The 26,131-nt window shown below is 40.4% G+C and overlaps 1 pseudogene; it reads left to right on the top strand.

The window, feature by feature from the left end:
* Positions 1 to 24,123: 24,123 nt before the first annotated feature.
* LOC118603178 lies at positions 24,124 to 24,232 on the top strand (annotated as a pseudogene).
* The last annotated feature ends 1,899 nt before the right edge of the window (positions 24,233 to 26,131 follow it).

Genomic DNA, 26,131 nt, shown 5'->3' with positions numbered 1-26,131 from the left:
TATTTGGTCCAAAATGTCAATGGTACTGAGAGTAAGAAACTCTGACTTTAATTAATTAATTGAATTAATGTAGATGGAAAACTACAACTCGTAGGCCACAGTTAACCCACTGCTTGATTTTTTTAAATAAAGTTTTATTGGAATACAGCCACACTCATTCATTTACATATTGTCTATGGCTGCTTTCCTGCTACAACAGAGAGTTGTCACACGGCTGTGACAGAGACCATATGCCCTCCAAAACTTAAAATATGAATATACTCAAAAATACACTCTCTGGCCTTTTTCTGAAAAAGCTTGCTGATCCCTAACCTAGATCTATCCTGAAAGCTGGCGATGGGAGAATATGTAAACAAAATTAGGGGTCTTTTTGGAGGCGGGAGGAAAATCGATACTGGGAAGTAATGAACAGTAACCACCTACCAAGATAAGTCAATTTCTGAAGGTCACTGTAAGGCATAGCTATCAGTAGGGGCTTTCCCAGCAAAAATTTATTTCCACTTAAAGGACTATTATAAACTCTTGAGACTTAGGACTTAACACAATTTTTAAGCTGGTGGGAGGTGTGAAGCATCCGAACCCAACCGCCACCAAGATTTTCTCCATTCAGTTCCTACTACCAAGAGACAGGAATGATCATCACAGAGTCGTGAGTTCCAAGCCCACAAAATCTGAGTCAGGCTTGACGTGGGGTTTCTGTAGCAGGCCAAAGCCACACTGAAATCAAGAGTGAGGAAAATAAAGGAGTATTTTAGAATAGCCCTGGGAAAGGATGGTACTCAGCAGAGAGAATCATGGGACGGATGAAGAAGCACCTCCAGAAAAAATGCTGCCTGACCGCGCTCCTGTCCCATGATGTCCTGGGGTCCTGTGAGATTTCACAGCGTCTGTTCCGTAAGTCCTTTCCCCTTAACGAGTCTAAGTAGGTTTCTGGTCCTTGGAACTGAACGATTCCTGAGGAAGATGAGACCTCCTGAGGCACTGCACATCCTTTCCAGGACCCTCCCTTCATTGCCTCAGGAGCAGAGTAAATATTTGCCCGAGGGAGGGGTCAACTGATGCCTCCCCCGCCCCATTCTTGTCACCCAGAGAGTCTTGACCCATTTGGCAGGAAGCTGGGCAATCCCAGAGGCCTGACAGAACATTTAAGACTTAAAAACTAAGAAACCCAAGAGGAAAAATGGTGCCTGACTTTGGAGAGTTATTTTGAAGGCTTCTTTTATTAGCAGCTATAAATAGTTACTGGACTTGTCAAACATAAGTCAGCATCAACTCTTAAAAAGTACTGTGAAGGGAGAAACTTTTTTAAGTGGAAAAAAAATTCCACGGCCATTTCTTTCCCACATGTTATAATAAAGTTGCTTTGATCTTTCTGCTCACTCAGCCTGGTCTTTATCAGAAGCCCACCACCAAACGCCCTGTTCCTATTACTTCCCTATTTGATATTTTAATTGAATGAGAACCCATCACATCCTGGCCAATACTCATTCCCCATCTGCTGCTTCTCCAGTTTTTTTCTCTGGGAGTGCCTGGGGCAACACTCCTCCCTGGAACAAAATCTACTCTCTCTGACTTCCTCTGGAATAGATGCTCTTTCCTGAAGCCAGAACCATTTGCCTCCTGGAGGCAAATCTGTCCCGGAGGTGGCTCTCTGGGAGCCGCCATCTGGGTTTCGGGGTAGCCCTTATGGGGTGGAGGATGGTGGTGCTGAGTTTCTTGCCTCCCCATTTCCAACCCACCTTCCTCAGACTGAGGCTTTGGCAAACGGGCCCCTCCATTTGAACCACAACCAAAGCGAGATCGGTCAAATGATGATTCTGAGTTAAAAAAAAACGGATTTCTTCCCAGCAAGATCACAACAAAGCCAAGCATTTCATTTGAGCACATTCAGTTTACAAAGCCCTGACTAGGTGCCGGATTCTGCAGGTGAAAATGAGAAAAGTACAGGCCACACCCTCAGAGAAGCCAGCCTTGAAAAAACGTTGTCCAGTATCATGGACCACAAGCCACATTTGTAACGTGAAAGTTTCTAGTAGCCACATTAAAATAAGCGCAATGAAACGAGCGCTTCCAGGCACTTCACATATATTACTTTCTAATTTAATCCTCGCTACAAGCATATGAACCAAGAACTTGTATTTCCTCATTTTGCAGATGGTAACATTGAGGACCAGAGAGGTTAAAACTGTGCTCAGGGTCTCACACTGGTAAGTGACATAAGGCAGGTTTAAACCAGACAATTTATTGTGAAGTCTATGCTCTTGGCATGCTTGATTGTTGTAGAGAAATTGATATTTAGAAAGGTCAGGTAGGTGGGTCCCTGTCAAAGCAAGATGCCTTTTTTCTTTCATCCTTTCATCTATTTCTGGCTTCAAAATTCAGATTCTAAAAAATCAGGGTTTTTTTTTTTTTTCCTGTGACAAATGTGTCAAGCCAGGACACTAGGTTCAGACCTAACCAAACATGCTTTTATCAACGTTACAAACTGGCTCTCTGTTTGTCTCTTTTAAATCTGAAAAATTCTTTCCTACCAACCTTGTATGTGTTTGTACCCTCTAGCTGAGGCACAGGAGGCTGAGTAACTAGCTAAGTAAGGGTCATACAGCCCATGACAGGTCAGAATTAGAATCCCTTTCTGGAATCCGTAATCCACACTGGGTCCCAAGGAAATTGCTTTCTACACAACCTTCCGGAGAAGGAACCTTTTCCCCAGGGAGACCAAGGACTAAAACAGAACGTCTTCAGACATTCATTTATTGAGTACCTATTATGTGCCCAGTGCTGGGCTGGATGCTGGGGTTAAAGAGAGAGAGAAAAAAAGAGCCAAGATCCCCACACTTGGAGAACTCAGCAGACACAGGGTGGACGATTACAGTGCCACGTGATGAGACCCGTGACAGCGAAACTGTGAGAACCCGGGGGCAAAGCACATAACCCTGCCAGGAAGTGGAGAGGATAATGGTGAAGGAAAACTTCCCGGAGGAAGCGACTCCTGAACTGAGTCTTGAAGAATGAGAGTAAAAGGCAGGAGACAGGAGATCAGCAGGACACGAAGCTGGAAGGATGGGCAGGGGCAGATCACGAAAGGTCTGGAGCACCCGAGTAAGTAGTTTGGACATTTCCTTGAAGACAATGACAGATCGTGCCTCAGTTTCCACATCTACCTCGTAAGGGTTGTTGTGAGACTAAAGCACTTAGCGTAATGGTTGATGCATATTAAGTGCTCAATAATTATAATTATTATTGAAAGGTTTTAGAGAGACTGATATAATACTAATTACTGTTAACATGACAACTACCATTAATTAAACATTTAGACGTTTAATTAATGAAGTACATCTCTATGCTTCATGTACGTCACTATTTTACTTCTAAGCTTTTGTCACTATCCAGAAATTGCATCGCATATTTATTGAATTATGAACTTACTGCCTGTCCCTCCCACTAGAACAAAAGCTCCACAAGGGCAGGGACCTCTGTGTCTTGTTTGCTGCTGTATCCCCAGTACCTACTACCATGAAGACTGACACATGAAGTAGGAGCTCAACAAACCGTCATTGGATAAATAAACAATGATCCGATTTACAACAATCCAGAGAAATAAATTTACCTTGATTTTGCAAACGAGGAAACTGAAGCGTAGAAAGATCGGTCAGGCTGAGATGTGGACCAAAGATGCAAGATGGGAAGGGCTGAAGGCAAAGGGGCCAGTGAGGAGGTTATTGCTGACGTGCAGGGAAGAAAACTGGGATGGAGAGAAGTTACCAGAACAGAGAGATATTAAGAAGGTGGGTGAGTAGGTGGATGGACGGATAGATAGGTGGATGAGTGGACATGTGGGTGAATGGATGGGTGGGTGAACTGGCAGGTAGAGGGATGGATGGGTACATGGACGGGTTGGTTATGGATGGATGAATAAATAGACCTTCGGAGGAGGCTCCTAATGCCCTTACATGAGGCATTTTACACATAGAATAAAAATTTTCACTAATAATAAGCAGAATGAATATCAAAATATTATCTGGATGATGAGGGCAGAGTGTGAGATTCAGGGAATATAACGATCTTCTCCAATATGCCTTCATACCAATTTTGTCCAAGACTCATATGCTGTTATTCTTCTCCTTACTCGTCTAAGACAAATGAGGCATAAATCAGCCCTTAACTGTCATTCCTCCAGCTGATTTTCAAATCCAGAGTGCTGAGGCTTTAAATTATTCTATGTCTAACTTGGTTAAGCAGTACCTGGGTCCAGATAGGATGATCTTATTGTCAGGGAAACAGAGTTGGTCTCATAGGCAAAAGCTCCTGCTGATGCTGATGCTATTCCAGGGAGAGAGTTAAAAGGCAACACAGAATGGCTTTGAAAGATGATTCCTGTCCAGTCAAGTTCAAACAGATAACCAGTCATAAAAAATCCCAGTTGGGTCAGTCTTCCTGTCAACACGTGGACAGAAGGGAGTTTGATCTGCTCTTTCTTTTTCTTTAGCCGCTCCTTCCCACCCTTCCTCTGCATCCTGAACACACACACACGTGCGCGCACACACACACATACACACACACACACACACACAGAGCCATGTTCAGAGCTAGAGTACATGAAATGGATTAGTATAACTTAAGGAAAGTTATACTAAAAAACAGCACCTTCCCAATCTTTCCTTGAAATTCCCTAATAAGGAATACATTCTTTTGTGATCAGCATTATCCTCCTATGACCCAATGAACTGTTTTTAAATAATGCTCAAGAATTCCACAGGCTGGACTAACAGGAGTCAATATGTCCCTATGGGAACTTCCCTTAGATGGAATTATTCAAGTTACCCAGTGTCTTAGTGTGCTAGGGCTGCCATAACAAAGCACCACAGATTGGGAGGCTTAAACAACAGAAATGTATTTTCTCACAGTTCTAGAGGCCGGAAGTCCAAACTCTAGGCCTTCTCTTTGTAACCATCTGTATCCTAATCTCATAGAAGCCAGCAGCCATATCGGATTGGGGCCCACTCCAACCTCATTCAACCTCAATTACCTACCTCCCTATCTACAAATACAGTCACATTATGAGGTACTGGGGGTTATGACTTCAACATATGAATTTTAGGGGGGGAAAAAATTCATCCCAAAACACCAAGGGACATTAAGAAGTCCAAGAAAGCATCTTGTCCAAAATCCACACCTCAGTTGGGAGAGGGGGCGGTGTTGTTCAATGGGGTGGGTATTGTTCCTTGACATCCCAGGGAGGAAATGAAATGTCACAGCGTGCCGGGCAGTACTGGGTCACTCTGCAATGTCCCCATGTTGTAGCATGTATCAAAATTTCATTCTTTTTTTAAGGCTGCATAATATTCCACTGTATGGACATATCATTTTTGTTTTTCATTCATCTGTTGATGGCCACTTGGGTTGGTTCCACATTTTGGCTTTTAAGAATAATGCTACTAAAACATTGGTGTACAAGTATCTGAGTCTGTGCTTTCAATACCAGAGGAAACTCTTAACAGCTTCATATTGAGCCAAGGTCATCAGCCTCCACTCTGTTTTTCTTTAACTTGATTTTTTTTCATGGTTCCCATAGCTCTTCTCTATGCCAGCGGATTTTGAATGTATGAGACTATATTTTTTAATATGTAGTAAAAAACAACTGAAGATGAAGCTCTAGAAACAGGAAGCTTGAAAAGCTACCCAAGCCTGATTTTTCTATATAGAAACATAAGAAAATTCATTTGACATAAAAAGCAAGAAATAAAAAGTACTGTCAATATTAAAAATTATAAGAAAACACAGAATTTACAGACAATGAAAGCATATCAGACATACAGGCCCACCAAAACAGAAGAAAATAACATACAATTTAATATTGCAAATAGGCTAAAAGAAATTCAGAAAGTTATAGCTAAAGAATATTCTTATGCAACACAAGTTCCTGAAAAAATCCAAAGCAAGAAATAGAAAAATATTAAGAAAATCAATACAAAATGATCAATGCTGGAACATCAATACAAAATGATCAATGCTGAAACATCAAAGAAAAATTACTGGACTTAAAAAGGAAAAAAAAAAAAGATTATAATTTGGGCAACAAGCCAAAAAGATCAAGTCGCTTATAAGGTAAATAAAATCACATCGTCATTAGGCTTTTTAAAAGAAGTATTTTATCCTAGAAGAAATGAAGAATCATGCTTAGGATCCTCAAGGGAAGAAAATGTGGGCCAACAATGTCTATTCTAAACCGACCTTCATACAAAATTAAAATTTAAAATCGATTCCTAAAAATTCTAAGTAAGATAAAAAACAAATGAACCTAAATATGTATTCAATTAGTATTATAACCACGCGAAAAAGACTTCTTCCAAGTTAACTTTAAAATATAAAATTTGACCAGATACACCTCAGGGATATACCCCAAGAATTAAAAAAAAAAAAAAGACTTAAAAAAGACAATACACCCACAAGAACAGAAAACGAAATGTCCAAATAAACTTGTACATGAATGTCCGTAGCACCAACATTCACAGGCCAAATATGGAAACAATCGGAGTGTCCACCAATGGATGAATGGACAAACAAAATGCAGTCTGTCCATAAAATGGATGTTATTCAGCCATAAAAACGGATGAAGTACTGACGCATGCTACAACACAGACGAATTTGAAAACGCTGTGGGAAAAGGGCATATATGATATGATTCCATTTACGGGAAATGTCCAGGATAGGCAACTCCACAGAGACAGAAGCTATAGGTTAGTGGTGGCCAGGGCCAGGCGGGTGGGGATAAAAACGGGGAGTCACTGCTCAATGGACACCAGATTGTTTTCTTGGGGAGATAAAAATGTTTCGTAATTAAATAGTTAGTGGTGATGGTTGCATGACATTATGAAAATGCTTAAATCCACTGAACTATAATATACTTTAAAAACTATACTTTAGAAAGGTGATTTTTATGTTATGTGAACTTCACTTCAGGAAAGAAAAAACTTTACATGATTTTTATTAATCATATTGATGGTATAAACGATGATATTGCTATTTTCAGACCGTTGTGTGTGTTGTGAGATATTGTTAAATAAAGCAAAAGAATAATTATATTGATATCTTTCGGAACCAAGATTCTCAGCACTGGGGAAAGGAAATAAAGATGTAGAGTGTTGAGATTAAATGAAAACCCTATTTTTTGCAAAACTAAATTTGTCTCTCAATTTTGTTGTAAACCTAAAACTATTTTTAAGTCTTAAAAATAAAACCATGATTTGAATAGGAAGCATCAATATAAATTCATTATGTGTTTTGTGTGTGTGTTTTTTTTAAGTACATACTTACTGGTTCTGTCTATTGAAAATTCCCAGAAACAATCACTCCATGCCCGGTTACCACGTTCCACACAAGACCGGCGTTGGGGAAATATCTTTGGCAGTGGGGGTAGGGAGGTGGGGGCAGGGAAAGATATTATTAACCAGCCCGAGTGTATACTTGAGGTGGGCGCACATAGAAAAAGGTCTGCAAGGATATGTTATGATTACTAATAGTAATTGCCTTTCGGGAGCCGAAGGCAAAAAGACCAGAAACTTTCACTATTTACTTTAATATCCTTTTGTAACTTTAGAATATTTTAAATGTATGTAAGGACTTTATAATAACGATACATTTTTAAATAAAAGCCCTCAAGCAAATTGGCAATATGTAGTACAAATTTTAAAACTGTGCTCGAGACAAACTAATAGAGCTCTGTGCATATAAATGTTTGTCTCAATGTTATTTATAATATAGAAAATTTTCAAACTACCAATGTGTCCAATAATAGGGCACTGGTTAAATCAATTATACTACAAATGCATATTGGAACACTATGGAGTCATTAAAACTCATATTTTCCAAAACCATTTAATGAATAGAAATATGTCTATAATATATTGCTAAGGAATATTGTATATAAGATCTAAAATTTTGTTTAAAATATTTATGTGTGTATTCATGCGCATTATATGCAACCAATATATTCACATGCATAGAAAAAGGTCAGAAAAAAATGATAAAGTGGTTACCTCTTAATTACAAAATTATGGGTCATTTTAACTTTTGTGCTTTTAGTCACCTCATAATTATTGTGTGCCTGCCAAGTATTTTCTTTGTTTCCTTTTTTATGAACATGTTTTATTTTCGTAATTAGAGAAGAGCAATAAATGTTCATTTTTTTAAGGAGTATAAAAGGATCTCTAGAAATGAAATGGAATACCAGCTGTTCTACTCCCCTGATTCTGAACTGTTATTTGCACTTAACCTGAGCATTTGCACACGAGATCTGACCATTACAGGAGCCTTAAGGAAACAGGGACCAACTTGGGGAGTTAAGTTTTGCTTCTGCCCAAAACCACCCCATGTGGCCATCTTCCAAATGTACAAAACCCACTCACTTCTTTCCTTTCCTTCCAAGTTCTCCTTTTTCCTACACAAATCTTTGAATTTTCTATACTAATGCTCAAGATCATGCCCTTAGATAAGACTAAAATATTGGACATCTGTAGTTTTTGCCCATCTGCATCCGTTCACTCTTCTCCTGGCAAAGTATGCTGATCTATCTCTTGGAAACACCATCTTTCCACTCTCGTCTAATGTGCTACAGGTGTAGCTCAATTCACAGTTCAGAGTCAGAACATACGACCCAGATCTACTCTAACCAGCACATTAAACGTTAACGCTCTCTGGTCAAAATGAATGGTTCAGGGGTAATCATGTGAGCCAATGAGAGCCTGTGAAATGCAATGAGACTTTAGCTGGGAATGTTGGGACAAAGACTACCTTCCTTTTCCTGTTGTAATGCCCTGAAAGGATGCATACCTAAGAACTGCTAGTGGTCATTTTAAGATCATGAATAGAAAACTTGTCTGTGAATGTGATCATCTCTAAGAAAGCATAACAGAGAGAGGGAGACCCCATGCACCCTGATGATATCATTTAGGCTCCTGGATCCAGCCATGCCTGAATGCGATCACCCCTGGACTTTTCAGTTACTTAGCCAGTAAAGTCCCTTCTTTGCTTAAGGCAGTTTGAGTCGTGTTTTTTTCTCTGACTTCCAACCAAACATTACCAACTAACACATCTGGCTTCTTCTAATTGTGTGAGCAAAGGACATCTTACAGTTATGTACATTGGGAGACGGCTTTTAAAAAGACCTAGAATCAGAGGACCTTGGTTTGAATCCTTCCTCTACTACTTATTAGCTATGTAACCTTGACCTAGTCACTCTTTCTGAACTTCAGTTTCCTCTCTGTAAAAGGATATTAACATGTATTCACGGCCTTCTTGTGAGAATCAAATTATTAAGAATTCGTTTTTTTAAAAACAATGCGAAGCCTTTGTCAGGCATTAGAAGAGAGTTCTTCAATTTGTTTTGAAAAAATCACTTTGGCTGTTGTGCAGAAAATAGGTTGGAGGAGGCCAAGAGTGAGAGCAGAGAGATCTGTTAAGAGTGGGCTTTAGAAGTCCAAGCAGATGATGGTGGATTGAACCAGGACAACATTAACCCAATGTCAATTACCAAATGTCAGTTCCGAAATGTCAATCACCAAATTTTCCAAAATTCCCAACCTATCTCTGACTTTTTGCCCTGATTTTCACCTAAATGAATTTTGCATTTAAATTCTGCCTCACCCTATGCAATATCATCCATGAAATCTCAAGGTTGATTTGTACGATAGAAAGGTAATAGATACATCACAGATGTTACGTATCATATGTATGTTACATATGTCATATATATTTCTAACCACATTAAAATAAGTATATAACTATTACTTTTTAAATGTTTATGTACAAATCACTGAAACGTAAATCAAATACTACCAGGAGACAATAAACCAGGACTATGGGTGGTACAGAGACAGAAAAAAAGTGTTTCTTCTCATTATTCAAAGTATAAGACCTACTTGGTATCAAGTAAGAGATTTTAAGAAGGCTAGCAGGGAAGTTTTTACCTGTAGATGGACCTCACTTTAAGAGAGAACCCAACTTAAAAAAAAAAAATTCTCAGCCAGTAGAGAAATTAGAAGGTGATTATTTGAATGACATTCCTCCCTTTTACAAAATGGCTCACCACGGAGACCCTTTAAACTGAGAGCTCCCCTGCTGAATAAGTGCCTAGTACAATCATTAACTACTTGACAGAGAACCCGGGGGCAGCTGGGAGAGGAAGGAGGAGGTGGAGAGGAATCTTAAAGCCAAGCCCTGGCCCATTTAAGCCCAATTTGAAATAAAGATTTCAGAAAGTCTGAAAGTATAATTTACGTGAATGGGCTAAGTAGGCTTCCGTGAATAACTCTTCCACTTAGACAATGCTCCTCGAGAACAGGCTACTCTGCAGCCATTAGAAAGTGTGTTTTAGAAGAATATTTGACGACATTGGAAACATCTCAAAAGCAGGTGGCAAATCAGCATGTACAGCAGGATTCCAATTTCAGATTTAAAAAAGAAATTCTATACATGGGTAAAGAAAAAGACTGGGAATCTACATTAAAATGTTAACAGTGATTATATTTAGATGGTAGGTCAGATGAATGATTTTTATTTTCTTCCTTATTCTTGCCTGTGTATACTGATGTCTATTTTTTAAGCCTCAAAGGACAATTAAATTTATTGACTAAAAACATAAAGTAGGAAATCTCTTACTAGAAGGCCGAATCTCTTATTTCAAATATGATGATATAATGATAGTTAACATTTTGCAGCCACTTATCATGTGTCAGGCACTGTGCTCAGCACTTTATATATTCATGTCATTGATATTGACTCCTCGCGACCACTCTATGAGATGGATATTTTTATGCCCCCCAGTTTTTCAAATGAGGAAACTGGGGTGCACAGCAATGACATCACCTGTTCAAGATCACTAGCTGGAAGGTAGTAGAGAATCCAGGTCTCCTGCTTCCTAATTTAGGGCTCTTCTCCATAGCAGTGAATTTCTAAAGATGCCCTAGTTTATGAGCTGAAAATATCCTATAATTACCCCATAAATAAGCCATCGAACTTATGTATTCCTTGCGTTTAACATATCATTTAGCATTTAAAGGACACATTACATTGAGCAAGAGGCATCAATCTTTCACATAACGCTCCAGTTAATACCTGGGTAATTATAATCCACAGTCACAAAGCTGATCATGCTTGTTGTTTCCATGGTGTCAGATCCCCTTTGAAAGAAGGAAACTCATCAATTATCTCTGACCTGCTCACTCTGTAAATTTACATCCTCCCAAAGTACCAGCACTTACTCTGGTGGTCGGAAAGTTTAATAGTGATTGCAGAGCCCCTAAGCCTAAGGAATTGACAGCTATCTATCTATAATCTCCTTTAACGTGGTATCAGAATATCATTTAGCCCTTCTTTGCTAATAGAACTCCTATTTAAAAAACATTCACTCTGTGTGCACCAAGATCTGAGCTAGCTGCTTTGTTTACCGCAGGAACAGTAGATTGCAATGTTTATCAATGATATCAAATCCAATACCTCTTTGTGTCAGTTAGTTTCTGGTGTATAACAAACGATCTCAAAAAATCTCAATTCTTTACAAGAAAAAGACTTATTTTTTAACTCATGAGTCTATAGATGGCTGTGGTTCTACTGAGCTCATGAGGGACACCATTAGCTTGGCCCCAGGCTTCAGCCTGAGTTCACATCTGTTCCAAGTGTCTCCCTATTCTCCTCTGACCAGCAGCAACCTGAAGTATGTTTTTCTCACAGCGAATGGTAGAAGCACAAATGGACTAGTGAGAACACATGCCTTTTGAGGGCCACGTTCAGAACTGTCGCAGTTTCATTTCTGTTGACATTTCTTTGGCCAGAGCAATTCTCATGGCCACACCCAAAATCAATGAGGGACAGAAATATTCTCCACCCACCCTAGTGGGAGGTACTGAGAATTCACATGGCAAAAGGTATAATTCTATTAAAGGAGAGAATGAAAAGTTGGGAGCAATGATCCATTCTACCCATCTGTTTATTGCAAATATAGTGTAATGTGCCCTTTAGTATCCTGAAATGAAATTCAGACATAATATCACCTACATACACACATAATTTTCAAAAGGAATTTCATATGTAAATACTAGGAGACACAGTGAGGTGCTTGGATGCTGGCGCATAAACAAAGAATCACTGTGTGCACAACAGCTACAAATGAAGCTGCTCGCAGGGGCGAGGTGTTGGCCCCTCAAATATCCTGAACAGTATTGCTATTGGTGATATGGTTTTTCTGAAATGGTATGCAAGTATGGATAAAAGTTTTTTTTGGGGGGGGGCATAAAATTTTGAGCAAAATAAACTACAACTATCCCTTGATACACACTTAAATTGCATTCCTAGAAAAATCAGAATATGCTAAAACCATGCAAACATACTCTATGCTTATATGTACTCTGTGTAATATACTCTATGTAATACACGGGTTTTGGGCCTATATGGAGGTCTGGAAGGACAATGAAAAGCCAAGCGGGACATAGGACAAGTCTTCCCCACGCACTGTAGAGTATCGATCTCTCCTGGCACCCAAAGCAAATCACGCCAATGTCATGATTTTATAATTCCCCCATCGGTGTAACTACCAAATCATCCCCATAAATTTCCAGAAGGAGACCTAGGAGGCAGTATTGACCCTGTGGGGACAACGGGTGTTGTAGCAGAGTGAATCTTTGATGTTCTGACATTGAATCCAGGCTCTGCTTCCTGCTTAGCTGTGTGACTTTAGACAAGCTATTAAACTGCTCTGAGCCTGCCTTACTCAAAATGTGGCTTTGTGGATTAAAGGAGAGCATGCAAATGGCAAAGCATTTAATGCAATACATGGACTCACCACATGCTCAGTAAAAGTCGGCACCCAATGTTACACTATTTAACTTATTCACGTTTCACAGATGAGGAAATGGGCTTGAATGAGATGTCCTTGGAGGACTTTCCTCTTCCTCTCCCTGCTGTCTTCTAGCTTAAAGATGGGCAATACTTGATGTCCCACCGAGGGTCACCTTCAGAAGAAAGGTGAGACCAGAAAGGTTGTGGGATTGACAGGTAAGTCCACGAGTAAGGGGATCTGGATTCAGATTCTAGGCTGGGATACGCAGTGGTTCTACAAGAGACTCACTTCAGATTAAAAGACACACAGAGACTGAAAGTGAAGGAAGAGATGGAAAAAGATATTTCATGAGAATGGAAATGAAACAAAAGATGTATACGAGACAAAATTGACTTTAAATCAAAGGCTATAACGAGAGACAATGGAGGAAGGACCCAGTTATCTCACTTCTGGGTATTCACCTGAAGAAACCCAAAACACTACATTGAAGGGATATGTGAATCCATATGTTCATTGTAGCATTATTTACAGTAGCCAAGATATGAAGGTGTCCTGGGTGTCCATCAATGGATGGATGGATAAAGAAGAGATGGTGTGTGTTTGTGTGTGTGTGTGTGTGTGTGTGTGTGTGTGTAATGGAATATTACTCAGCCATAAAAAAAAAAGAATGAAATCTTGCCATCTACATCAAATGGATCTGCATCAGTACTTCAAGGGTATTGTGCTGAGTGGAGTAAGTGAGATAGAGAAAGACAAATATCATATGTGAAAACAGGATAAACAAACAACAGAAACAATCTCATAAATACAGAAAGCATTTTGATGGTTCTCAGTTTGAGGAGTGGGGGCTAGGTGAAGGGGGAGGGGATAAAGAGGTACAAATTGGTAGTTACAAAAGTCATGGGGATATAGAATATAGCATGGGGAATATAGTCAGTAGTATTATGATAACTATGTATGGTGTCAGATGGGTATTGACTTTATCGGGGTGATCACTTCATAAATGATGTAAATGTCTAATCACTGTGCTGTATACTTGAAACTAATAAAATATTGTATGTCAACTATAATTGAAAAAATTAAAATAAAAAAAAAATTTTTTTTAAGTGACCAAAGGAATGGATGAATGGAAGAACAATGGTTGGAAATAACTGAGAACTTTGGAAACATGTAATTTTCAGCCTCCAATGTGGGCATCTGGAAAGAGGCAATGGAGCATTTATGCGTATCAACATGCTCTCAACCACTATACTGTATGGTCTTTCAAAAACATAAAACAAAACAAAACTGAGGTGTGTCAAGATGTGCTCACAGCAGTTAACATTCGGAATGGACCAAAACCATCAGCATCAATCTTATACTGACGAGCAAGGATTTTTTTTTTTTTTACCCATTCTTGTCAACGTTTACAGAGCAAAATAGAAGAAGAGGCATTAATGAGAAAAAGAAAGTGATAACAAGAGAAAGGAAAGCCGATAGAAGCAGAATGCCTAGTACAATGCCAGATGTATAGCAGGCCCTCTATCATTATTTGTCGAATGAGTGGATAAGTGAACAGATATATAAATGAATGGATAGATAGATGAACGGATGAACAGGTGGATGGATAGATGCCTAATCTCCTTTTCTGGCCCCATTTCAAACTTTGGATCAAGACAGAAGATTTCCAGAGAGGAAGTGATCATCTCTGTTTGTATTTTAGAATCAATAGCTTCCTTAGGAGGAGATTTAAAACTCTCATGTTTTCTCATGTTAGACAAATCACAAATATCAAATTCTGGTGAAAGCTCTGCCACCTACTAGCTATGTGACCCAGAGTGGTCCCTAAGAAGCCACACAAAGCGACATCGCATAATATTATGAATGATTTATGAGCACGAGTATAGGCCCATGTTTATACAATATAGCCAGTACCCAATTTATTACTTTTGTTCACTCAAACCTTCTTATCATTATCATTACATAGCATGTTATTGTCGTTGGTAACTATTTCTATATAACACTCAAGTTTATAAAACATTGTAATACCAGAGCCACAATTCATGTAACACTTATTACTCTCTCATAGGTCCTCACAATTCAGTGAATAGATTACTAACCTATATCAGTTATTTATTCCCCCAATGATGCTGTGGAACAAACTACCACAAAAAAACAGGGCATATAGCAATAAACATCGAGTGGGGTTCGGCTGACTCGGACTAGGCTTCTCTGATTTTGCCACCTTGCTCTCATGTCTATGGCTAATAGCAGGTTATCTAGGCAGCTCTGTTGATCTTGGTTAGATTCTCTCACATTTATGGGGTTTGGCTGGCTGTTGGCTGATCTAGGAGGACCTCAGCTGGGATTCCTGGGATGACTTCGTTCCACAACACGGGTCTCTCAACCTCCAGCCTTTGGAATTGCCGAAGAAACGAGAGTAAAAGTAGAAATGTACAATGCTTCTACAGACCTTGGTGTGCGCAGCTCTGATAGCTAGTGTCACGTTGGCCAAAGGAAGTCACAAAGCCAAAAGAGAGTCAAAGGATGGGTAAAAAACCCCATTTCTTTTATGAGAGGAACTACAAAGGTTGGAGGTACTGGGGGGGCGGTGTTATGAGTTAAACTGTGTCTCCCCAAAGTCAATATGTTGAAGTCCTAATGCTCAGTTATCTCGGAATGTGACATTATTTGCAGATAGGTCTTTATAGAGGTAATGAAGTTAAAATGAGGTTATTAGCATGGACCCTAATCTAGTACTACTAGTGTCCTTACAAGGGGAAGTTTGAACACAGACATGCACAGAGGGAAGATGCGTGAGAACACAGGGAAAAGACTGCAATCTACAAGCCCAGGAGAGAGGGGCATGGAACAGACTCTACCTCGCAGCCCTCAGAAGGAGCCAACTCTACAGACACCTTGATTTTGGACTTCTAGCCTCCAGAACTCTAAGACATTAAATTTTTGTTGTTTAAGCTACCCAGCTTATGATATTGTTAAGGCAGATGCAGCAAAGTAATACAAGGGGGAAAGAATTAAGCATTAATGCAATCCTCAAAACTCTATGTTACAGTACTATGTTATAAATGGAGACTCCAAGAGTTCAGTTAATGTATTGCTCAAGAGGCATCAGGGTTATGAGTGGAACGCAGGTCTTTTTTTTTTTTTTTTTTTTTTTTAAATCAGATTTCCTCCTACCTGCCCCTAAGACATTTCCGCTCACAGTCCTTTGTCTTTTCCGAGGTGTCTTCCAAGAGGGAGGCACTGGGTACACGCAGGGCACGGCTCATGCCCAACGAGGCAAATCTGTGCGTGTGGCTTCAAAGCTTCTGCACTACAGTCCTTAATGATCTCGTAATTGTGTTTATGGCTTTCCAATGAAGTGTGCGGAGCTCTGATAGCCATCGCTGATTTCTTGAGGGCCTTTATTTGATCTGAGGCTGTGCAAAGATTCTGATAGATTAAAAAAATGGGGGGGGGGGTATGCGAGGCAAAGAGGAGAAAATTCGGGTCAAATACATTCAAAACGGTTTTCAGCTAACCACTCCACACACTTGAGCCACCGGCTACATTTGCATTGAGCGGACTCAATTATTTTGGTTTAATGCTGAAGCTTCTGAAATAATTTCTTAGACAGAATAAAATGAATGGAAAAGAATTAGGTCACTGAGTCATGTATTAGTCAGGGATCTCTGGACAAATAGACTAGGAGGAAGGGAAGGATGTAGGGAGAGAGGGAAGGAGGGAGGGAAGGAAGGATAGAGATTTATTATGGGTATTTGCTCACATGGTTATGGAGGCGAAGAAGTCCCACAGTCTGTCATCTGCCAGCTGGAAACCCAGGAAAGCCAGTAGTGCAATCAAAGGCCCAAGAGTTGGAGAGCTTGAGGGTACAGATTGCAGTCCAGGCCCAAAGGCCTCAGAACTAGGAGCGCCAAGGGCAGGAGGAGAACAATGTCCCAGCTCAAATGGTCAGAGAGAGTTAATTCAGCCTTCCTCTACCTTTTCTATTCAGGTCCTCAACAGATTGGATAATACTACCCACATTGGTGGAAGCCATCTATGTTACTGGGCTCACCAATTCAAAGGCTAATAATCTCTTTCAGAAACACCCTCAGACACACCCTGAAATAATATTTAACCAGCTATCTGGGAATCCCACAGCCAAATCGAGTTGACACATAAAATTACCCCTCACAAATATTTCTCAAGGACATGCCATGTGCCAAGCACTGTTATAGGCCCTGGAATACAGACATGAGCGAGGCACCGCCCACATACACAAGAAGCTCACTGTTTCAAGTTCCTTCAGTATATTCACTCATCAAATACTAATTTTAAGTATTTACTGAGTGCTCATTGCTGTGTGAGTCACTGAGGATACTGAGATGAACAAGAGAGACACGGTCCCCATCTTTGTGAAGTTTACAGTGAGCTGTTAGGACAGGTATTGGATAACTCATGGCCCAATTAAACAATGACGATTGTGATAAGTGATGCAAAGGAGAAGCAAAAGTTGTTAAAGACTGTATAACAGAAACACCTGATCTATTTATTTTGGGGGAGTAAATGAGGAAAGACTATCCTTAGGAAATACAGTTTAAGCTGAGATCTGAAGGATCACTAGGGATTAGCTAGGCAAAGACAGTGGAAACTTCCTTCTGAGAAAGGGAAAAGCCTCTGCCCTGACATCCATGAGCTGGACTGGCACTTACTAACAGCTTGGCCTTGGTACTGCTATACGCTGATCTGCTGGCACTCACGGCTAGGGCTTGGTGTTCTCCTGCTGAAAATAAACAATTGCATAGAACATCTGAGACCACAATGGTGCAAGACAAAAACAATCATGCCTGAATACAGACAAATCATGAACACTGTCCAAACCACAAAAATGACCAAATTCTTCTACCCTGTCCAATATGAGGGTCTGCTGCTCCTTTACCAATTACAATCAGAGCCTCGCTCTAGTCTTTTCTTCTTCTCATATAAGGTGTAGTAAGGTGCCCAATCATAGAAGTACTCCCACTTCCTGCCAGTGTCTAGTCTAGAGCAAAGCCCTCCCCCCAAGTCACAGAACCTAATTCCAAATCCTACACCGAGTCCTTTATAACACCCTCTTACTAAGAAGCCCCACAGTTCCCTAATGCACTTCCCCTCTCACTGCAATGAATAATCATCCCAACTTGTACAACCGCAAGCATGTTACCGGTGGTCTTTAGCTGACGGGCGTAGATGCTTTGGTAAATGCTTTTAAAAGATCTGAGGAATCCGAACCATCCTCCAACAGCACTTCTCAATGGAAAGAGGCAAGAAAGATTATTATCTGGATGTTTAATTAATATTTATCATCGCTAATGTATTAGTTTTATGGTAAATTTAAGATGGAATTGTGTTTTTATGTGCTGTATATGTACTGTCACAGTACATTGAGAATCTCTTATAATTAATGTGTCTAGTAGATCTTTATTTAGATCTGAAGCATAGTTGATTATCTTAAATCATTATGAAGGCTTAGAATTCTCACAGCTCTGCTGTTGGTACATCTCTAGTTGTCAATTTTCTTCACCGTCCTAACCTGTGTTCCTAATTGATTTGGGGATATTCATTGTGACCATTGGCACCTTGACCAATGCAGAAGTCATTAACCTCTCCTAAAAACCCAGCTAACTGCCAATTTAGAATAATTTATCAAAATTTTTAATGTGCTTAACCTTTGGTCCAGCAATTCTACCCTGAAAAGTTTATCCTACAAATTCACTGGTGCAAAAATCCAACAATATACAAAAATTACTTTGTTGATAGTAACAACAACAACAAAAACCTGACAATTCTAGAAACAACCCAAAATTTAGCTGGGTAAATGAATCTTAATATATATATTGGACTACTTACAGTCATTAAGAATAATAATATAAATATATATGAATTGTTTTGGGAGAATGCACATCACATATTGTGAAGAAAACTTGCAGAATGACATAATCCAAGATTAATACACACACATTTTCATAAAAACATATTTTTATACTATAGTCAAAGTGGGTTACTTGTGGTGATTGAGATTAGAGAATTTTATTCCATCTACTATGTTCAAAAATCATGTTGTGTTGATCTTTTACTTTTTAAAAAGACATTTTCAATTTGTCCAATTTGCTGTATTCCTTGCCCATACTCACCAACTACCCATCCTTATCTTAGGTCTTATCTCCATTTTTTTTTTTTTACCTCCTCTCTCTCCCTTGTCCCTAAACCCAGCCATATGCTGAGCCAAACCTTAGTATCTCTAAAACAGTTGAAACTTAATTCTGAGTGAAACAGGGAGCCAGTGAGGGTTTTAAGCAGGAAGGTGATATGATCCAATTTATATTTGCTCCACGAGGACATTCAAAACACTTAGCAGGCTGGAAGTCTTGACACTAACTCATCAGAATAGATTTACAGAGTCCTGGAGCGACCCTGCTCTTCTAGGCGTTAGCCCATTGGCTGCTGGAGGCCTGAAGTGTCCCAGGGAAGAGGCTGGCACTGTCTGGGAGACCAGTGGCTTTTTATCACTGTATAGTATAAATCTGCCACTGTATTAATATTACATATGATATTTATGAATATATATGTATATAACATATATATGAGAGAAAGATGAAGAAAATATATACCAGCAAAAGTTCTTTTAGGATAATAGGATTAGTGGTCTAGTTCAGAAGTATTTTAATGTTTTAACAAACGGCATGGCCGTCCTGAGGCCTAACAGCTAAATCATGTGCTAATGTCTGCACAGAATAAGCCAGGATAATATTTTGAAAGATTAACCGATGTTCTTTTCTCCTACTACCAGTATGTCTTGTCCTCCCATGACCATTCCCTATTTAAGGGGTCAGACCATGGTCAGACCATGAAAGCTGAAAAAAAGGCTTTTAAGTTTCAAAAGCCTGAACTTTGAAGGGACTTGAGCCAGAGGAAAATAAACATAAAGAGGCAAAGCTGGGGATTTTTGCTTTCAAGACAAGATGAAAGAGGAGAGGGAAGAGCTTGTGCATTGGGGAACACCTGCCCCCCAGTTCACAAGGGGGCGCTGTCAACAGTTGGGAATGCGAGTACCCAGAATTTGTGCTGAGTGGGTTATCCAAGAAGCTGACAAGGACCCAAAAGGGAAAAGAATTAGGGTCCAGGCACATGAAACAGCCTTCCAGACTTCCTCCCCATAGAGGACTGCATGCCTCAGCTCCCCTGCCCCCCCTCCCACCAACAGTGATATTATTTAAGCTTCCTGGAACTTAAAAAATTAAGAGTCTGACTCTCAGAACCCAGCTATAAGAGATAATTCTTGAGCCAATTGAAGAATTTTGAATATAGATTAGATTTTAGATGATATTATGAAATTATTGTTATTCTTAATTGTGGTCATGGTATTGCAATTATGTAGGGGAAAGTCCTTTTACCGAAGAAAATGCAGTCTGAACTATTAAAAGGTAAGATAGCATAATTTCTGCAATTTGTTTTCTAATAAGTCAGAAGGGAAAATATACGGGTACATGAGAGAAAAATCCAGTAAAATGTAAACAGCAGGCATATATGCATATATGTTAATATGCATGTTCACTGTACTACTGTTTCAACTCTTCTTTAGGTTTTAATTTTTTAATAATGTTTTTAAAAATGAAAATAGAATTCATAAAAGTCACAAGGAAAAATTTCGATCCAATAACATTAACGTGTTTTAAACAGCATAAAGAATAGTTTGCATTAAATATATTCATAAATTTGTAAAAACACACGAAAGAGACGAAGTAATAGTTGTTGAATTAGAATGGTGAGACCCTCCGTGGCATTTTCCTCTATTTTTCATCCTTCTGTGCTTTTTATTAAATTACTTTTAGATATTACCTTAAAAAAAGATGGGTGGAGAGATCTCTGAATTGACTGAGATTAAAGATCCTACCACCCAACATAATGGGAGTTCGAAATAAAAATTAAATTGTAGAAGAGGGAGAGTTAGTGGACCAAGAGTTTACACCAGTGAGATTGCCTAGTTGTCAGGAGCAGAAACCAACTCTGGCCCCTTTAAACATTCAGGGGATGGTGGAGAGCTCACAGAAACACCACAAAGGCTAGAGAGCCAGGCCTGGCAAGTGGACAGGCGTAAAGGCAGGCTGGCCAGCAGCCACAACCACTGACAAATTCAGATGACAAGAGCAGTTCAGAGAGGACAGGACTATAAGAGCCCCTGAACCCAGGGTACTACAGCTCAGATCCCAGCCCGTGCTGGCCCTGAGCACTATGCATTGCCACTGGCACCATCACTGGCTTCTAGAAACTTACTGCTGCTCCTACTATCTCCAAAATATATCCTCCACTGCTCCTACTTCTGCACTCCACTGCTTTCCATTCCAGTCTCGCACGTGTGCATCTGACTGGCCGAGTCTAGGTCACATGACCACAGCTGACCCGCAAAGGACAATGGGAAGGCAATTACTTCCGCTTTGGAGTCCCTATAGTGAGAGGAGGGCCCCAAATACCCTCAAGACTCATATAATGGGAAATTTCCAAAGACAGGACAGAAATTCTAACATTGAGTACCAAAAAATGGCAAACGTCACTGCACAGCTGTTCCTGCCACAGCGATTGGGCCAGGCACTGTATAAGAGAAACAGGACCAAGATTTGGCCTTCGCCTTCAAGAAGCAACTTTGAGAGTAGATATTATATCTTACTCTTCTTTGTTACCCCACGGTGCTTGGCAGAGAGTAAACACTCAATGAATGTTTGCTAAATAAATAAAAATAAGTGAATGATCACCCTGGACAAGTGAAATGACTCTTTTGCAGGCAGGGGACTACACAAAATCACTCTCCAGGACCTTCTAGCAAGAGAATTCTTGGAATTTATGATTTTGCTTGAGAATGGCGGAGGCTCACAGGGCTCTTCCAGAGACTGTCCATGAATCAGAAGCTAGAATAAAGCTGCATATCAATGCATCAGCACTAACCCTTACCAAAATCCAAGCATCAACTTCTGAAAATGGATCCCCCTAGAAAAGCGATTTAAATCAGGTCTAAATCCAAATAAACAATTGAACAAGAATGAAATTTGTTCTGGGCCCCTGCTTAAGGTTGAATTTTCTTATCTTTTAAGCAAAATGCCCAGTGTCATTAGTTTTTGTCATACAGTGGCCCGTGGTCTCACGCCGGGCTATGTCACATCAACAATAATTTTATAGATACGTTCTCCCCAGCTGCCTGCCTCTGAGCTTGAATCGATTTCCAGTCACAGTTTGCACATTTCACGCCAAAAGGCTGTAGAGGGGGTGCTAGGGGTTACTGTGAAATCACTTGTTCTGCGGATCTTTAAACATAGGTAAGAATCATTTCTCCTTTCAATGCTTTTGGTCTCAGTTTAGCTAGAAGTAAAGTTACTAGATTCTGTACAGTCTCTGGACTTTTCATTAATTCATTCATTCACTCGACGAACTTACATTGACTATTTGCTATGGCCCAAGAACAGTGCGAGATGTTGGGGATATAGCAGTGACTAAAAAAGATATGGTCCTTGAATTCATGGCACTTAAATTCTAGGTGGAGACCTACAAATGAATATGCAATTACAAAGTAGAATAGGTATTAGAAGTGCTATATACAAGAATAAATGTATATCTTATTTGGATTGGATGCAGTGGAGTGAGAGAATGCTTTCCTAAGGAAGTGACATTTAGGCTGCAACCCAAACATTAAAAAAATAGTTATAGGCTGAATTGTGTATGTTCCCCTAAAGTTCGTATGTTGAAGCTCTAACCCCCAGGACCTCAAAGTGTGACCCTATTTAGAGACAGGATCTTAGAAGAAGGAATTAGGTTAAAATGAGGTCATGTGGGTGGACCATAATCCAATATGACTAGAGTCCTTCTAAGAGGAAATTTAGACACAGACGACACAGGAAAGACCATGTGGGGACACAGGGAGAGGACGGCCATTTACAAGCCATGGAAAGAGGCCTTAGAAGAAACCCATCTGCCACCACTCAGACTTCACCACTCAGACTTCTAGCCTCTAGAACTGTAAGAAAAGGAATTTCTGTTGTTTAAGCCACTCGGTCTGTGGTATTTGGTGATAGCAACCCTAATAAAATTAATACAAGGGTTCACCAGGTAAAGGATTGAGGTAGGGAAGAGAGAAGTCCAGACGTCGGGAAGAACAAGAAAGAGCGAAGACCCAGGGTGAGACAAGAGCTTTACCCCACCGGAGTTGAAAACCCAATAAACTTTCGTGTTTGGAGCTGAGTAAAGAAGAGGAAGAATGGGACCACTGGGGAGAGGGGCCAAAGCCAGAACATATAGGGCCTGACAAGACATGTTAAAGATCTTGACATTTTCTCCTGAATTATAAAAGTCATTGAATTATTTTGAAGGGGGAAGACTGGGGCGGGGGGCAGCAATAGAGGTAGAAAATCAGAAACAGATGCACACTTAGGAGGTAGAACTGACAGGCTGAAGGAAAAGATGATGTGGCAAGAATTATACACTGGCTTCTGGCCTGAGTACCAAGGAGGATGTAATAAAACACATTTTCCTATACGTAGAGGAGTTTGGAAAGCCATCTTCTGGCTGAGACGTCAGACGAGAGATTTAACCTCTTCAGGCAAAGGTCACGGTGCTCGGCCTTCTTATCTGCCCCTTCCATCACCCACCCCCACGCATTCCGTGCTCCAGACACGCCAAATTTCTCAGAGCCCTTCCTTGCCTCCCACCCCCCGCTTAGAAGATGCATATTCTGCCTCCCTAGAAACCCCTGCCTGTCATTTCATACCCTCTGCAGATGTCGCCTTTCCTGAACCTTCCCTGACTGCCCTGTTTCCACCTTGACCCCACCTCTCCCTCTAGAAGCCGTGCTTCCCTGCTCGCCAGTCTCTACCGAGCTCGAGGACAGAGCCTGTCTACCTTCCCGGCGTCCAAAGCTCCTCCACCCTGACTCCACTGCTGTCTGTCTGGCCTTGGCCCCTTCTCCCCAATAGACCGAAGTACTAATCACATACATTGTGTTATGCTCTCATGTAGCACCCTGTTCTTTTTCTTTTTCCCCCAATCCCTATCCCAATTTGTAATTATATATTCATTTATGGGTTTCCTTCTGAAATTTAAGTGCCATGAATTCCAGGCTAAATCCATGTTGCTAAATCCAATGGGCACTTTTGACTTTTATCTTTCTTGCCCCCTCCACAGAATTTGATAGTACCTATATGCCACTCCTTTCTCTCTCTTGTTTTTTTTTAACATTTTACTTGGAAATTTTTCTATAGAAAACTAATTACAAGAATAATACAGTCTATGACCATACCACCCTGATCTCGTCTGATCTCGGAAGCTAAGAAGGGTGGGGTCTGGTTAGTACTTGGATGGGAGACCACCTAGGAAGACCAGGTGCTGTAGGCATAAAAAATAAAAAAATAAGGGATTGTAAGCCGACAAGGTCCTTGCAATCTAAGAGGTCAACCAAAGGTTGCCTTGCCTAAAAAAAAATTAATTAATAATAATAATAATAATACAGTGAATACTTCACCCAGATTCACCAACTTTTTTTTTTTTTTCCCTCTGTGTTCGTCCTTTTTTCCCCCTGGACCATGAGAGGGAAAGTTGCAGAAAGCACAATCCTTTATTCCTAAATACTTTAGCACGTTTTCTATAAACAAAAATCTTTCTACTCCATCATCACAGCACAATTATTAAGTTCCAGGAAAATGATATTGATGCAATACTACTGTCTTAGTCTGCGTGGGCTGCTGTCACAGAACACCACAGCCTGGGTGACTGGCAAACACGAATTTACTCCTCGCAGTTCTGGAGGCTGAGAAGTCAGAGATCGAGACACAGGCAAAGTCCGTGCCTGGTGACTGTCTTCTTGCCTTGTCCTCACATGACGGAGAGGGAAGGGAGCTCCCTGGGGTCTCCTTCAGGAGGGCACTAATCCCATCTGTGAGGGCTCCACCTTCATTACTCACCCGCCTCCCACAGGCCCCCCCCCTTCACAGTCCATCACATTGGGTATTCGGATTTAACATGTGAATTTGGGGTGGGGGGAGGGACACAAATATTCAGTCTATAGCAACCTTACCTAATAGAGAGCCACCTAAACATTTTATAAATTATTGCTATAATGTCTTTTATAGCAATTTTTCCTGATCTAAGGTCAAATCTAGACCCACACATTGCATTTATCTGTCATGTCTCTTTAGACTCCTCTCTTAGCTGACAAAGTTCCTTAGTCTTTCTTCATCTTCCAAGATGTAAATATTTTTTGAAAGCACAGCCAAGTGGTTTTGTAGAATGTTTTGTGTCTAATGTCTTCTCATGATTAGAGTCTAGATATGTATATTTTGGCAGGAATATTACAGCAGAGACAATGTGTCACGTGATACTAGCTAATCCCACCATCCGTGATGAGCCGCTCCTTCCCTGGAGCTCTCTCTTCCCTGGGCTTCTGAGGCTTTTCTCCTTCCCCTGCAGGTGCTTCTTTGTCTTTTTCATGGGCTCCTCTTCCCCTGCCTATTCTAGGCTGTTCACGCTTTCAACCATCCTAGGCAGCTTCATGCTCGTCTGTATCCTGAATCTAATCTTCTGTAACTTGTCACCACCTTTGCACTGAAAGCTCTCAAACTCTCAACTCTCCTCACCCTGGATCTCTCCTAAACTCCAGACCCACACCTGTCAACTAGACAGCTACGTCAGGATGTCACCACAAAACCCAAGACTGAATACATCGTCTTCCTCTGCCCCACGCCTGTTTTCCTTCCTCTTGTGATGAATGGCAGAGGCCAAGCCACTCATTCACTGAGGCACTCAGAGCTTTTCAAATTTAACTAGTCAGTCTTCCTTCCTGGATTCTCGATTTCTTTAAATCAAACTTATATCTGTCTTGTTTACAACTGTGTCCCTAAAAATGTCTGACACTTGAAAATGGTAGCTATTTCTAATAGGACTCTCAATTTCTTCACCTCTAAGGTAGAAATAACAATGGATAGCTCACAGGCCTTGGGCGAAAAGCAAATGAGATTATCCATGAGCAAGTCCTTTATAAACTTAACACTGTATCCCCTGGCCACTGAAAACATCCACTGTTCAGCAGCAGCAACAGCAGCACCTAGGAGCTGGTTAGAAATGCGGGTTTCGGGCTCCACTCTAGGCTCTACCTACCTCCTTAGTCAGAATCTGCATTTTAATAAGAGCCCCAGGGGATCTGAATACACGATAAAGTTTGAGAAGGACTGCTCAATCCCGTGAATTAAACAGACATATCCACTGAACACACACAGCACACCATTTGTTAACACTCAG

The sequence above is a fragment of the Rousettus aegyptiacus genome, unplaced genomic scaffold (genome assembly GCF_014176215.1).
Source record: "Rousettus aegyptiacus isolate mRouAeg1 unplaced genomic scaffold, mRouAeg1.p scaffold_m13_p_5, whole genome shotgun sequence".
Lineage (NCBI taxonomy): Eukaryota > Metazoa > Chordata > Mammalia > Chiroptera > Pteropodidae > Rousettus > Rousettus aegyptiacus.
Note: the sequence above shows the minus strand (reverse complement) of the source record. Positions and strands in the feature narration are given on the sequence as shown.